The sequence below is a fragment of the Mobula hypostoma genome, chromosome 6 (genome assembly GCF_963921235.1).
Source record: "Mobula hypostoma chromosome 6, sMobHyp1.1, whole genome shotgun sequence".
Lineage (NCBI taxonomy): Eukaryota > Metazoa > Chordata > Chondrichthyes > Myliobatiformes > Myliobatidae > Mobula > Mobula hypostoma.
Window position 1 is genome coordinate 174,159,228 of NC_086102.1, and position 13,062 is coordinate 174,172,289.

General features: G+C 40.8%; 1 protein-coding gene across 5 annotated transcripts in view; it reads left to right on the forward strand.

Annotated features, from left to right (window-relative positions):
* The first annotated feature begins 684 nt into the window (after window positions 1-684).
* The window catches only part of gpd2 (glycerol-3-phosphate dehydrogenase 2 (mitochondrial)), a 133,847-nt gene continuing 121,469 nt past the window's right edge, over window positions 685-13,062 (forward strand). For 3 of the 5 annotated variants that reach the window (XM_063052277.1, XM_063052276.1, XM_063052281.1), the window contains exon 1: window positions 685-896. The gene's annotated coding sequence lies outside the window, so the exon portion shown is untranslated. The remainder of the gene's footprint in view (window positions 897-13,062) is intronic. The other 2 variants (XM_063052280.1, XM_063052278.1) reach the window with 2 other exon arrangements.

A 13,062-nucleotide genomic window follows, 5' to 3' on the forward strand; every position in this document is an offset into this window, starting at 1 on the left:
CAGATATACATCTCAGAAACGATTATTTCTACTTGACAAATAAGCAACAGAATACACATGGTTATGTTGTTATTCATATGTGAGCAAACTGATTGTTCCAACATTCACTAGGCGGAGAGGGTGAAAGGGATGGCAGTGAGAAAGGGTGCCGAGGATGTTGTACAGCAGTCAGCCACCTGTTAATACATTGTTGACAGAGTGCACCCCCACCCCACCCCGAGCACGTTGCAATAATAGAAAATAATCTATTTTTTATTGGTTACATTTGGGGATTATATAAGGTGACAAAGGACTTCATGTGTGCAATAACACAGGGGGACCAAATGTTTTAATTTTTTCCCCATGTTTGCTGAAAGCACATGAGACTGCTGGCACTTTAATCTGATTTTGCCCTTTGATAATTATATGACAACAACGCAAAAGTACAGTAAAACTTTGGCAACACTTTCAAAAGATGCTATAAAAATGATCTGGAGACACCAGAAATGACATAGCCACCCACTCTCCCACACTTTACGATGAATCACTGGGCAGGTCCAAGATTAAGCATTTTTTTTTCTCCCCGCCGGCTGCAATTGGTGCTGCCAGTAGAAAACCCAGCCCACATTGATAGTGGCGCTGCCTCCCATTGGGCGCAGGGAGCTGTCAATCTCTAAGGTCACGATTATTATCAATTGCCTGAAACGTTGTCAGATAGTAGGAACTCTCGCCGTTGGGGGTGAGGGTTGTGCAGTTTCCAAGCGATGTGTACGCGTCCGGATACGGTGGTTTGGTGAGTGGAATGATTAGCGTTCAGTGAAGCGGGAACCGATTTGTTTTTGGAGGATGCAGCGGGCTGCGTGACAACCCGCCCGCCGGCCTGGCGCAGTAGCGGGGATGGTGACATCTGTCAGCAGGTAAGCCCAGAGACCATCTCAGACCCGGAGGCTTCGCATCCGACCTGCCCCCAGCGCAGTGCAGCCGCGTTTCCCTTTCAGAAGCGTGTAAAGGCCGCTGTTTTCCCACTTCCCTTTCATGTGCTCCACCCCGGGCTGCTGTGCGCTGGCCGGATCGGACTGGCCCCGCTTTCGGTGGTCAGTCCGGGGATCGCTGGGGTACCGGCAACCCGCAGCACCACTCAGGAATCGGGCAGGTCTCTGGCTGTCTCCAACCTGATGATAAGGGCCGGTGTTTACTCTATCAAACAGGAATGCTCACCATATCCGTCAGTACTTGTGGAGGGAAAATCATAAAAATGCAGCTGGAAACGGGCCCAATTCATCCCAAGCCCAACAAGGTGATATCCTGGTTATTCCCATTTGTTTGCACTGAGCCCGTATCCCTCATAACCCTTCCAAGTCATCTACTTAGCACAATGTCTTTTAAATGTTGTTACCCACATAATTAATTGCTTCCTCTGACAGCTCCTTCCATGTATACATCGCCCTCCACCTCCCTTATAAAACTTCCACCTGGAACCTCTGCCCTCCAGTTATTGGTTTCTTTCCCTGGGAAGAAGAAATTTCTGATCAAAGATTTCTCAACAGATCTGAGGAAAGTGAGAGAGAAGCTCGATTAAAATTAAGAGAATAGTGAGAACAAGAGGGAAGTTTTGTGGCTGGGCCAAAGGCTGAAGAAATCAATTTACAAACAGGGAGATTCTGCAGGATACCAAAGGGCCTGGAAGCGGTAAAAATGTGAATTGATTGTCTGAGGAAGGTTGGCAGGAAATCTGCAATAAACGTTCTGGAGTGATGACTTTTTGAAAATGTTAAACTCACTGTTTTATAATCCCACTGTTCAAAGTTCAAAGTACATTTATTATTAAAGTATGACACCATCTATTACCTTGAGATTCATTTTTGTGCTGGCTTTTACAGGGAAAACAGAAATTAGATTAGATTATGAGGACACGCAGTCCTCATTTATTGTCATTTAGTAATGCATGCGTTAAGAAATGATGCAATGTTCCAGTGTGATATCACAGAAACACAAGACAGACCAAGACTGAAAAACAATAGAATTTATGAAAAAATATACATGACAAGGACTGACAAATAACCAATATGCAAGGGAAGCCAAATTGTGCATAATAAAAAAATATAAAATGGAGAACATGAATTTTAGAGTCCTTGGAAGAGAGTCTATAGGTTGTGGAGGTAGTACAGCACTGAAGTCAATTAAGCTCTTCACACTGTTTTGGGAGCCTGATGGTTGCAGGGTAATAACTGTTTCTGAACCTGGTGGTGTGGCACCCAAGGCTCCTGTACCCACCTGCTCAATGGTACTAGCAAGAAGAGAGCGTAGCCTGGACGATGGGTGTCCTTGATGATGGATGTTGCTTTCTTGTGACAAAGCTCTTTGTAAATGTGCTCAATGACTCTTGAATGGGCTTCCAAATGGTAGAGCTATAGACTGTCATGGCATCGAAACAGGCCCTTTGGTTGATTTAGTCTGTGCTGAACAGCTATTCTGCCTTGTACCTTCAGCCCACAGCTGGACCATAGTCCTTCGTAACCCTGCCAACCATGTACTTGTCCAAACTTCTCTTAAATGTTATAAATGAACCCACTTACAATTCTGTTGGCAGCTCATTCAACAGTAGCACCACCCTTTGAGTGTAGAAATATCCCCCTTGTGTTGCCTTTCACCTGTCACCCTTAACCTATCACCTTTAGTTCTAGTCTCACCCAACTGCAGTGGCAAAAGCCTGCATGCATTTATCCTATATATACCCCTCATAATTTTGTTTACTTCCGTCAAATCTCCCTTCATTCTCCTGCACTCCAGGCAATAAAGTCCCAACCTATTCGACCTTTTCCTGTAACTCAAGTCCTTAGGTCCTGGCAATGTCCTTGTAAACTTTATCGGTACCTTTTTCAATTTAACGGATATCTTTCCTGCAGGTAGGTGACTGGAACTGCACACAACACTCCAAGTTAGGCCTCACCCAAGTCTTCAACAAACTTTCCAATTTCTGTTTTCAATACTTTGATTTATGAAGGCCAGTGTACCAAAAGCTTAATTTATGACCTTATCTACCCGTGGCATCACTTTCAAGGAATTCAGTATTCCTAGATTCCTTTGTTCTTTTGCACTGCTCAGTGCCCTACTGTTCAGTGTGCATGTTGTACCTGGTTTCTCCTCCCAAAGTTGCAACTCCCACCTCACACTTGTTTGCATTAAACTGCGTCTGCCACCTTTTAGCCCATTTTCCTAGCTGGTCCAGATCCCGCTGCAAGCTTTTATACCTTCCTCATTGCCCATAATGCCCCCCATTCTTGGTGTCATCCGCAAACTTGGTGATCCAAGTCATTAATTTAGATGATAAACACACCAGAGACTGTAGCACTCCCTGCGGTACACCACTAGTCACAGGCCTCCAGTCAGAGAGGCAAGCATCTACTACTGCTCTCTGGCTTCTCTTGATAAGCCAATGTTGAATCCAATTTACTACTTATCTTGAATGTCAAGTGACTTAACCTTCTGGACCAGCCTCCCATGCCGGACATTGTCAAAGTCCGTGTCCATGTAGACTTCCTGGAAAAACTATGACAAAGATACTTCATCATGCCTCTTGCACCTTGTATATGTTCTCTACACTTCCTCTGCTACTGAGAGCTGTCCAACCAGGTGATGGAGTTCAGTTTATTGAACTTCGTTGGAAGAATATTAGGAGGCCGAAATCAAAGTGCTTTGAATGAGGCTGAGACGGAGAAGTCTCCGGCAGCCAGCAATGGGTCATGCTTGTTGTCAGAATTGAGGTGATTTGCAAATGGCACCAAATTAGTGTTTGGTCTCGATATTACTGGAGATGACATTGTGAGCAGTGAGTGCAGTACACTAAATGGATGGTAATGTGGAACTTTGATATAAAATGTCTTGTTTTATTGGGGGGGGGGGTTGGATATATTGCAGGTATTATGACCCTGAAGATGGAAATTAGGTAAATTTTATTTTTACTTACTAAAGTTGTCCTTCAACTATTGTGTTACATTGAGGTTTCACTGTGTGAAATAGAATGGCAATGGACATAGAAGCAGTTCTTGTGCTTTGAATGACAACTGCTTTGCCCAAGACTGCAGGACATTGCAGAAAGTTGTGAACACAGCCTAAACAAGGGCTTCCCAACCTGGGGTCTACGGACTCCTTTATTAATGGTAGGGGTCCATGGCATAAAGAGGGTTGGGAACCCCGGCCTAGTCTATCAAGAAAACCAGCCTCCCCCTCTGGATTCAGTCTATACTTCTGCCTTGGGAGAGCAGCCAACATAATCAAAGGCCACTCCCAGACATTCTCTCTTCTTTCCCCCTCCCATCGGGCGAAAGTTACAAGAGCTTGAGAATGCATACCACTAGATTCAAGTACAGCTTCTTCTCCATTTTTACAAGACTTGATTTCTTATCCAATTAAGATGTACTTTATAAGAACACAGTAATATAAAAATGTATGGGGTCTCTCAACTTACCTCATCATTGCTCTTGCACTTTATTTGTGTATCTGCACTGCACTCTGTAACTGCAACACTATATTCTGTATTTTTTTTCATTCAATCTTAATATACGTACTTAAGTAAAGAAAGATCAATAAACAATTATTGCTTAACAATAATCAATTACTAATCCTGTATTTGCATGGATGGCAAATGACTATTGATGGAGATATAAGAATGAATGAGACTGTCCCAAAAGGATTTTTAAAGATTGTTAAATAGGGAGGAAAAGGATGATGATTTAAGTAGTAGCATGCTGCTGTGTCTAGACATGTATGGAAAATAATAGATCTGCAGCTATTTACTTTTACTGTTTGCACGATTCGGTTTATTCCTTTCTCTCTGCATTGGGTGTTTGGGTGGTTTGGGGTTTCTCTATTTTGTGGCTGCCTGTGAGGAGACAAAATTCAAGGCTGTATAATGTATATCATCATCATCATCATCATCATCATGTGCCATGCCCAGTTTGAGCTTTGACTGCCATGGCCCACACACTCTTGTTTCAAGTCAAGTAGATCAATTCATTGGTATTCATTTCCAGTTCTGTGGCTGCTGTCTCCATCATCATTTGTCTTTGTCTTCCTCTTGCTTTCTTCCCTTCAATCTTTCCCATAATTACCGTGCATTCTAACTCCTCTTTCATAATCACGTCCATTGAAGTTACATTGCTTTTTCATGATCTCATACATTATTTCTCTTTTTGTGTTTGCTCTGTTCATGACATCCTCGTTAGATATTTGTTTCGTCCATGATATTCTTTGCATCCTCCTCAAAAACTACATCTCTGCTGCTTCAATTCGTTTCCTCATGTTACTGGATATTGTTCAACATTCTGAGCCATATAACTGGATAAACGTAACATTTCAAAACTCTGAAGTGGGTTGTCATGCCTAGTTTGGTATTGGTAAGTATACTCTTAATTCTTTTAAAGGTGTCTTTTGCCATCCCTATTCTTCTTTTGATGTCCATGTCGCACCTGCCATCTGATGTCACCCAGTTTCCTAAGTAGCAAAAGTTCTGTACTTGTTTTGTCTTCCCCGTTTATTCTAAATGCAGATAGAATTCTACTTCTTTTTGGATATCACCATACATTCTGTCTTTTTGCAATTGATAGATAGACCCATTTTTGCTCTTTCTTCAACAACTATATAAATTAAGTTTTGTAGTTCTTCCTCCATACTTGCAATTAACAGAGTGTCATCCACATATCTGAAATAATTGATGTTTTCACCGCCAACTTTGATTCTCAAGATGTCTCTTTTTTTTTGTGTAATATTGTTTCACTACACATTAAATAAATCAGGGGATAAAACACACCCTTGTCTAACGCCTCTCTTGATTTTCATAAACTGAATCACTTCTCCATCTATTCTTACAGCGGCAGTTTGTTCCCAGTACAGATTTCTGATTAGGCGGAGGTCTTTCGAATCTAGATCTAGAGTTTCCTGTAATATTTCAAATAACTTATTGTGCTTCACTTATGATTTTGTGTAGTCAATTTTTAAAAAAAAACAAACAAATCTTTTTGCACTTGAACAGCTTGTTCTGATAGTATCTTTAACATCAATATTGTGTTTCTTGTACCTTTGTCTTTCACAAAACCACATTGTTCTTTACCTATTTCAGCTTGTATCTTACTTTTAGCTCTTAGAAGTAAAAATTCTTAGAAGTATCTTGGTGATATGACTCATTAAACTTATGGTCCTATGTAATTCACATTCTATTGCTCCAGGTTTCTTAGGAAGAGTGATAAATTGATTATTTTTCCATCTCTTCTGGTATTATTCCAGTTTCATAAATGCCATTGATTAAATCAGTAAGTTTTTCAATTCCATAATCTTCAAGGGTGATAATTTGTTCTATTACTAATTCATCAGGACCTGCTGCCTTTCCTTTCTTCATTTTATTTATTGCACTACGAACTTCATATTTTAAAATACTTGGACCTTCATTGTTTTTCTTAATTTCTGGTTTCTCGCCTCGTTTGTCTTCAAACAATTCCTGAATATACTCAGTCCATCTGTTCATAATCTCACCTTTTTCCATGATAATGGTACCGTCCTTTGCTTTCAAACACCCACCTGAAGAACAGAGGAGCTTTTTACCAGCGATATTCTTGATTTGTTGATGTAACCTTTTTGGATCAGGAATAGGGATTCTTTCTATTTGCTCACATTCCTGGTTTAACCATTTTCCTTTGGCTTTTTGACACAAGCTTTTAACTTTTTTATCTAAGGACCTATATTCTATAGGATTTGCTTTCTTCTGTCTCCTTTCTTCCATTAGATTTTTGATTTCATCTGTCATCCATTTACTCTTTGTCCTTTTTTCTTTTTTAGGAATCACTGACTTTGCTGATTCTACCAAGGCATCCTTTAGAGAGTTAAATTTCATTTCTACATGATTGCTATCATCTTCAACAGATTCTATTTCTAGACTTTGAAATCTATTCCTTACTTCAATTGTAAATTTTTGTCTTAAGTTTTCTTCTTTAATTGCAAGTAGTCAAGGGATTGTTCAGGTTTTTGCTTCTTTAGTTTTTTTAGTTTTACTTTTACATGACATACTACTGGGTTATGGTCACTATTACAGTCTGCACCTGGATCTATTTTGCATTGAGTCACTGAGTTTCAAAATCTTTGGTTTATAGTAATAAAGTCAATTTGATTTCTAGTGTTATCGCCTGGACTTTTCCATGTCCACAAGCATCTTGGATGGTTTTTAAAGTACGTATTCATAATGACCTAATTATTCACCTTGCACCATTCTACCCATTTCTCACCTTGTTCATTTCTTTCCCTGGTCCAAATTTTCCTATGGTATTTCCATCAGCACCTTGTCCTACTTTAGCATTTAGATCTCCCATGACATTAGCAATATCTTGAGATTCACATCCATTCTTTGCTTGTTCAAACTCTTCATAGAATTTATCTATATCCTTATTTGTTTCATCTGTTGTTGGTGCGTATACCTGTATAACTGCTAAATCAAATGGTTGTCCTCTGAATCTAACAAGGAGCACTCTTTCTTAAATTGCCCAATGTCCTAAAACACTTTTTGCCATGTTTTCATCCATAATAATTCCTACTCCATTAGTATGGGATGTTGCACAAGAATAAACTAGTGTTTTATTTCTAATCTGACATGTTCCAGCACCTATCCAACGAACTTCGCTAATTCCCATGATGTGAATCTTCAGTCTTTCCATTTCATTTATTACATTGTCCGTTCTTCCTGCTTGATATAGGGTTCTTTCATTCCAAGTGGCAATAATTTTCTTTTGTGTTACATGAATTGTATGAGCAGTAGCTTGATGATGGTCGGGATCCCCTGCTGACCAGAATCAACCCTACCGAGCGAAGCATCTTCAGAATTGTCTTGAAGATCCTCTTGACGCTGTTGTTGTGTGATACATTTTGTGAGTTTGACCACGGTTTTCTTAGCAAATAGATTCTAGGAAACTTAGTGTCCAGCAATGATGGTTTGCTATTGCCTTCCATTGGGCGAACTAAAAAAAATCGCCATTTCTCTTCCCAATTAAATATTCATCCGCCTGTACTATAGCTGTTGACATTTGAGGTCATAGCTCATCCGCCTTCTCCGTCATAAGTTCAGTTACTGAACCTGTCGGATCTGTCGTTGGCCTTCGCTCGTATCCTGAGCAGGAACCTTTGCAAGTGCTACCGTTCCGGGTCAGAGCGGCCCTGGGAGCAATGAATGACTGAGGGGTAGCTCCACTTTCCCCAAAGCTCTGAAAGTCCCCAATCAGAGCCTCATCAGCAGTTGCAGTTTAGAGTCATACCCAGGACTTAATGTATATATATTTTGCTAATAAATGTACTTTGAACTTTTGAACTTTTTTAAAAATCCTGAATTGAGGAGGATAAGGTGCTACTTCAGAGCAATCCAAGATCTCTTTACTGCTATGTTTAGCTAGTGACCTAATTGATTGCAGAGGGGATGTGCTGGTGAAAACTCCGTGTATGAAGTTCTGTGCACATGCTCACAGGGACATGTATTGATTTTTGATCCTGTACATTTATTCATCAAACCTTTCCTGATCACATCTCTCACTACAAAAATTTACTTTGCCCCTAATGCTCAAAGGTGACAAACCTACATGTGAGCTTATTCTTGGGATACTGACACATACAAAATGCTGGAGGAACTCTGCAGGTCAGGCAGCATCAATGGGAGGGAATAAATGATCAATGTCTTGGTCTGGGATTCTTCAGGACTGGAAAGTAAAGAAGAGGAAGCCAGAATAAGAAGGTTGGGGGAGGGGAAGGAGTGCAGGTGATAGGTGAGACCGGGTTGGAGGAAGGTGAGTGGGTGAAGAGGGGGGTGAACTGAGACGTTAGGAGGCGATAGGTGGAAAAGGTAAAGGGCTGAAGAAGAAGGAATCTGATAAGAGTGGAGTGGACCTTTTTGGACTTCAATATTTTAATTTCAAAAGTCTATCTTTGAATGGATTTGTGTAGCATCAATACAAGTCACATTCAGATTTGGAATGTTGAATTACAGGTTCCCAAATATTCTGCTCAGTACTGACTGCAACATTTCATATTGTTGGGGATCCAATGTCCAAGTCACTTATCCCTTCTGGAAGCTTCAGTTTTATGGAAACATCTAATGACTTGATGGAGAAAAAAATCAAGACGTTCTCTCTCTTGCTTTTGCACATTAGTTGTTTGTCAGTCTTTATTTATGTATAGTTTTTCATAAATTCTATTGTATTTTTTAAATTTTCCTGTAAACGTTTGCCAGAAAATGAATCTCAAGGTTGTATATGGTAACATTATATAGGCATCCGTTAGTCTCATGAGACCATGAATTTGTGCCTGGGCAAGGTTGTATGGAAGACCGGCAGTTGCTCATGCTGCAAGTTTCCCCTCTCTATGCCACTGATGTTGTCCAAGGGAAGGGCACTAGGGTCGATACAGCTTGGCACCGGTGCCGTCGCAGAGCAATGTGTGGTTAAGTGCCTTGCTCAAGGACACAACATGCTGCCTCAGCTGAGGCTCGAACTAGTGACCTTCAGATCATGAGACCGACGCCTTAACCACTTGGCCACGTGCCAACGCCAGTACTCTGGTAATTAATTTACTCTGTAGTTGAACGTTTTTCACCACCCTGTCAACTTGCATGGCTGCTTTCAATGAACAGTCCACTAATACTCCTGGGGCCAGCTATTCCACAACCCTTGTCAGTGCCCTGCCATTCACTCTGTAGATCCTGACATGGTTTGACTGTCCAAAATGCATTGCCTCACACTTATCTAAGTTGAAATCTATTTGCCACTCCTTAACCCATCTCTCTAACTCAGAGGTTCTCAGTCTGGGGTCCACAGACCCCTCAGTTAATGGTAGGGATTCATGGCATTAAGAAGGTTGGGAACCCCTGCTCTAGCAGAGCGAGATCTCTTTGCAATTTGTTATAACTAGCTTCACTATTTACAAGACTGTTTGAGTTAGCGTCATCAGCAAACTTGCTAATTGTACCATATGCACATATGTCCAAATAATTTACATAAAAATGTATACTAACACTGATCCCTGGAGCTCCCCACTATTCACAGGCTTCCAGTTGGACTATCAGCCTTCAAACCATCACCTTTTGCTTCCTGCCATCTAAATCCTTTTGAATATCATTCTTGAACAACAGTAGCCACCCTCCCTCCTTCAGAACTTCGGCAGTGGTTAATGACGAAACAAATGTCTCATCAAGAGCATCCGGTATTTCTTCCCTGGTCTCCCTCGAGGTCTGAAGGTGCACTTGTTCTAGCCTTGGGTATTTGCCCGCCTTAATACACTTCAAGGTTTCAAACATCTCCTTCCTCATAATAAGCATACGGTCCAAGAATTCACTACCTATTACCCTAATTTCTTTGGCACCCACAATATTCTTCTTTGGAAACATAGGAGAAATAGACATTTAAAAAATCAGCCATCTCCTGTGGCTCCACTCATAGGCAGTCCTGATGGTCTTTAGGATGACATGTTCTCTCCCTAGTCATCCCTTTGCTATTCATACTGAAGAATTTTTAACCTTGCCCACCAAATCTATCTGATACCTTCATTTTGCCCTCCTGATTTTCCTCTTAAGCCTGGTCTGAAACATTTTATTTGTTGAGCAATTCATTCATACCCAGCTGCCAAAATGTGATATACTTTTCCTTCATTTTCCTCACTGGAGCCTTGATATCTCCCATCAGCTGGGTTCCCCGAATTTGGCATGCCTTCCTTTACTCCTAACAGAAGTATGCTGCTCTATAGACTCTTGATTATGGTCCATACAAAAGCCTTCCTTTTGTCTTCATTTAGAGTCATTCAGTTCACCCTAGCTAGATCCTGCCTAATTTGACTTGCTCCAGTTCAGGATTTAAACCTGTGGCCCTGTTCTATGCTTTTCTTTAAATATTTTGAAACTAGCAGAATCGTGGTCACTGGACCGGAAGTCTTCCTCAAATGCCACTTCAGTTACTTGGCCCATTGCCACTGTAGTTAATTGAGCATTCAGTAAAGAGTGGCTCACTTACTAAGGTAAGTTCCGCTGCATTCCTCAGAACTTGATGCAATACTTTCCACATGTTTGAGTGATAGAGGTTTGGCAACACTGAACAAGTTCAACAGTATTTAGAATCATCACTATCAACGCTCATTGCCGAGACACCTCAGTTGCAGTTTGTGCACTGCAATGTCTGGTTTATTAGCATCCTTCAGGGCAGCCAATATCACCATCCTAACTGTATGTGGCTGCACACTCAACAATGCAGTTGGCTTGAAACTGCCTCCTCAGTTCAGGAGCAATTACCAGTGGAGAATATGTAAAGGCATTGTCAGCAACATCCATGTCCAGTAACTGAATTAGAAAAAAAAGTATATTTCCAGCTATCAAGGTTGTTAGGACTGCTGGTCATTGGTAGGGCTCTGCGTGTATTACCATTACAAAGATTGTAGTCCACCAAAAATAAATAACCTTCAGATTGCTAGTCAAATGCCTTAACTACTTGGCCACGTGCCCAAGTACATACTGTACTCTACTACTTAAAATGCAGTATACATAGATCATCAGAGCTGAGCTTAATGCCCAATTAACATTGGCTGATGCATTCTTGGTTCCCAATAAACACAACTTTTCCTTAGTGTTATCTCAGGCTGGGAATTGAGAATAAGAGCTGCTTTCTTTAATATTCTGATCTGAAAGATTTGTATGGAATGTGAATATAGGGGTAGAAAACAAGTGGAGCTTGCATTGTAGTCAGAGATACCTGCTGGTCAGTTGGTTGTCCGGTGTCCATCTGTATATTCCATTGTTGGGTGGCAGGGCACAGATATGTCTCTACCAAAGGAGGTGTAAGATGTTCCTTCCCACCACCATCCTGCAGATCACCCTTGGGCAAGGTGTAGCACCTGCTTAGCCCCTGATCAGGGCCACATGAAGCCATGGGAGCAGCTGGTGGACGATCGTATGAGCAGCCGCTGTATATAACAATTCCTGGTTATGTGGCCACTGATGCCAGACAGACAATCACTGAAGAGTATTGATAATGGCTGGGATCACCATCTTGTAAACATACCTCCCAGAGGAATGCAAACCACTTCTGTAGAAAAGTTTGCTGAGAACAATCATGGTCAAAGATCATTTACGTCATATGAGACAGCACATAGTGATGATGCTATTCCATTGATCAAAGGGGAAAGGAAATTGTCCTCTTATATGTTGTATATAAATATCTCATTTTTAATTCAAAATGATTAATGTATGAATCAAATGGGAAAACAGCTATTATTTATTTTTATTAATTGAGATGCAGGTGGTCAAGGCCCTTTGAGCCACTCTGCCCAGCAATATCTCCATTTATTTATTTATTTTTAACTCTCGACTAATCACGGGGCAACTTACAATGACCAATTAACCTACCAACCAGTACCCCTCTGGACTGTGGGAGGAAACCAGAGCTCCCGGAGGAAACCTCTGTGGTCATGGTGAGAACGTACATCTGGTGTATTTAAAAAAAAAAATGAACCTAAGCAAGGTCCTATCACAGGGCAGAGTCAGAATCAGATTTAATATCACCATGCAGGTGTCATGAAATTTGTTAACTTTATGGCAGCGAGACGATATATATCTATTAAATAGTTAAGTTAAAATAATTAGTGCAAAATAACAGAAATAAAAAGCAAGTAGTGAGGTAGTGTTCATGGGTTCAATGCCTATTTAGGAATCAGATGGCAGAGGTGAAGAAGCTGTTCCTAGATTGCTGAGTGTGTGCCTTCAGGCTTCCGTACCTCCTTCCTGTGTGAAGAGAGAATGTTGCAGGTGGTGTGGTTCTTTATGGAATCCTAATTGAGTATTAAGTGAATAGCATCTTCCCCCATTTTGTAATGATTAGAAATTTTCATATCTCAGTGAAGCAATTTCCTCGGGTGTTTCATGATTGTTACTAAAACTCAGATATGCTGATCAAACTTTGTAGCCAAAATCCACTTACTTTCGGTGTTCTTTTATTACATCAGTTTGCATTACCGACAACATTCCCTCTCATTTGTTTTTACAGCTGCATGGACCAACTATTGCTCTGAGCAAAA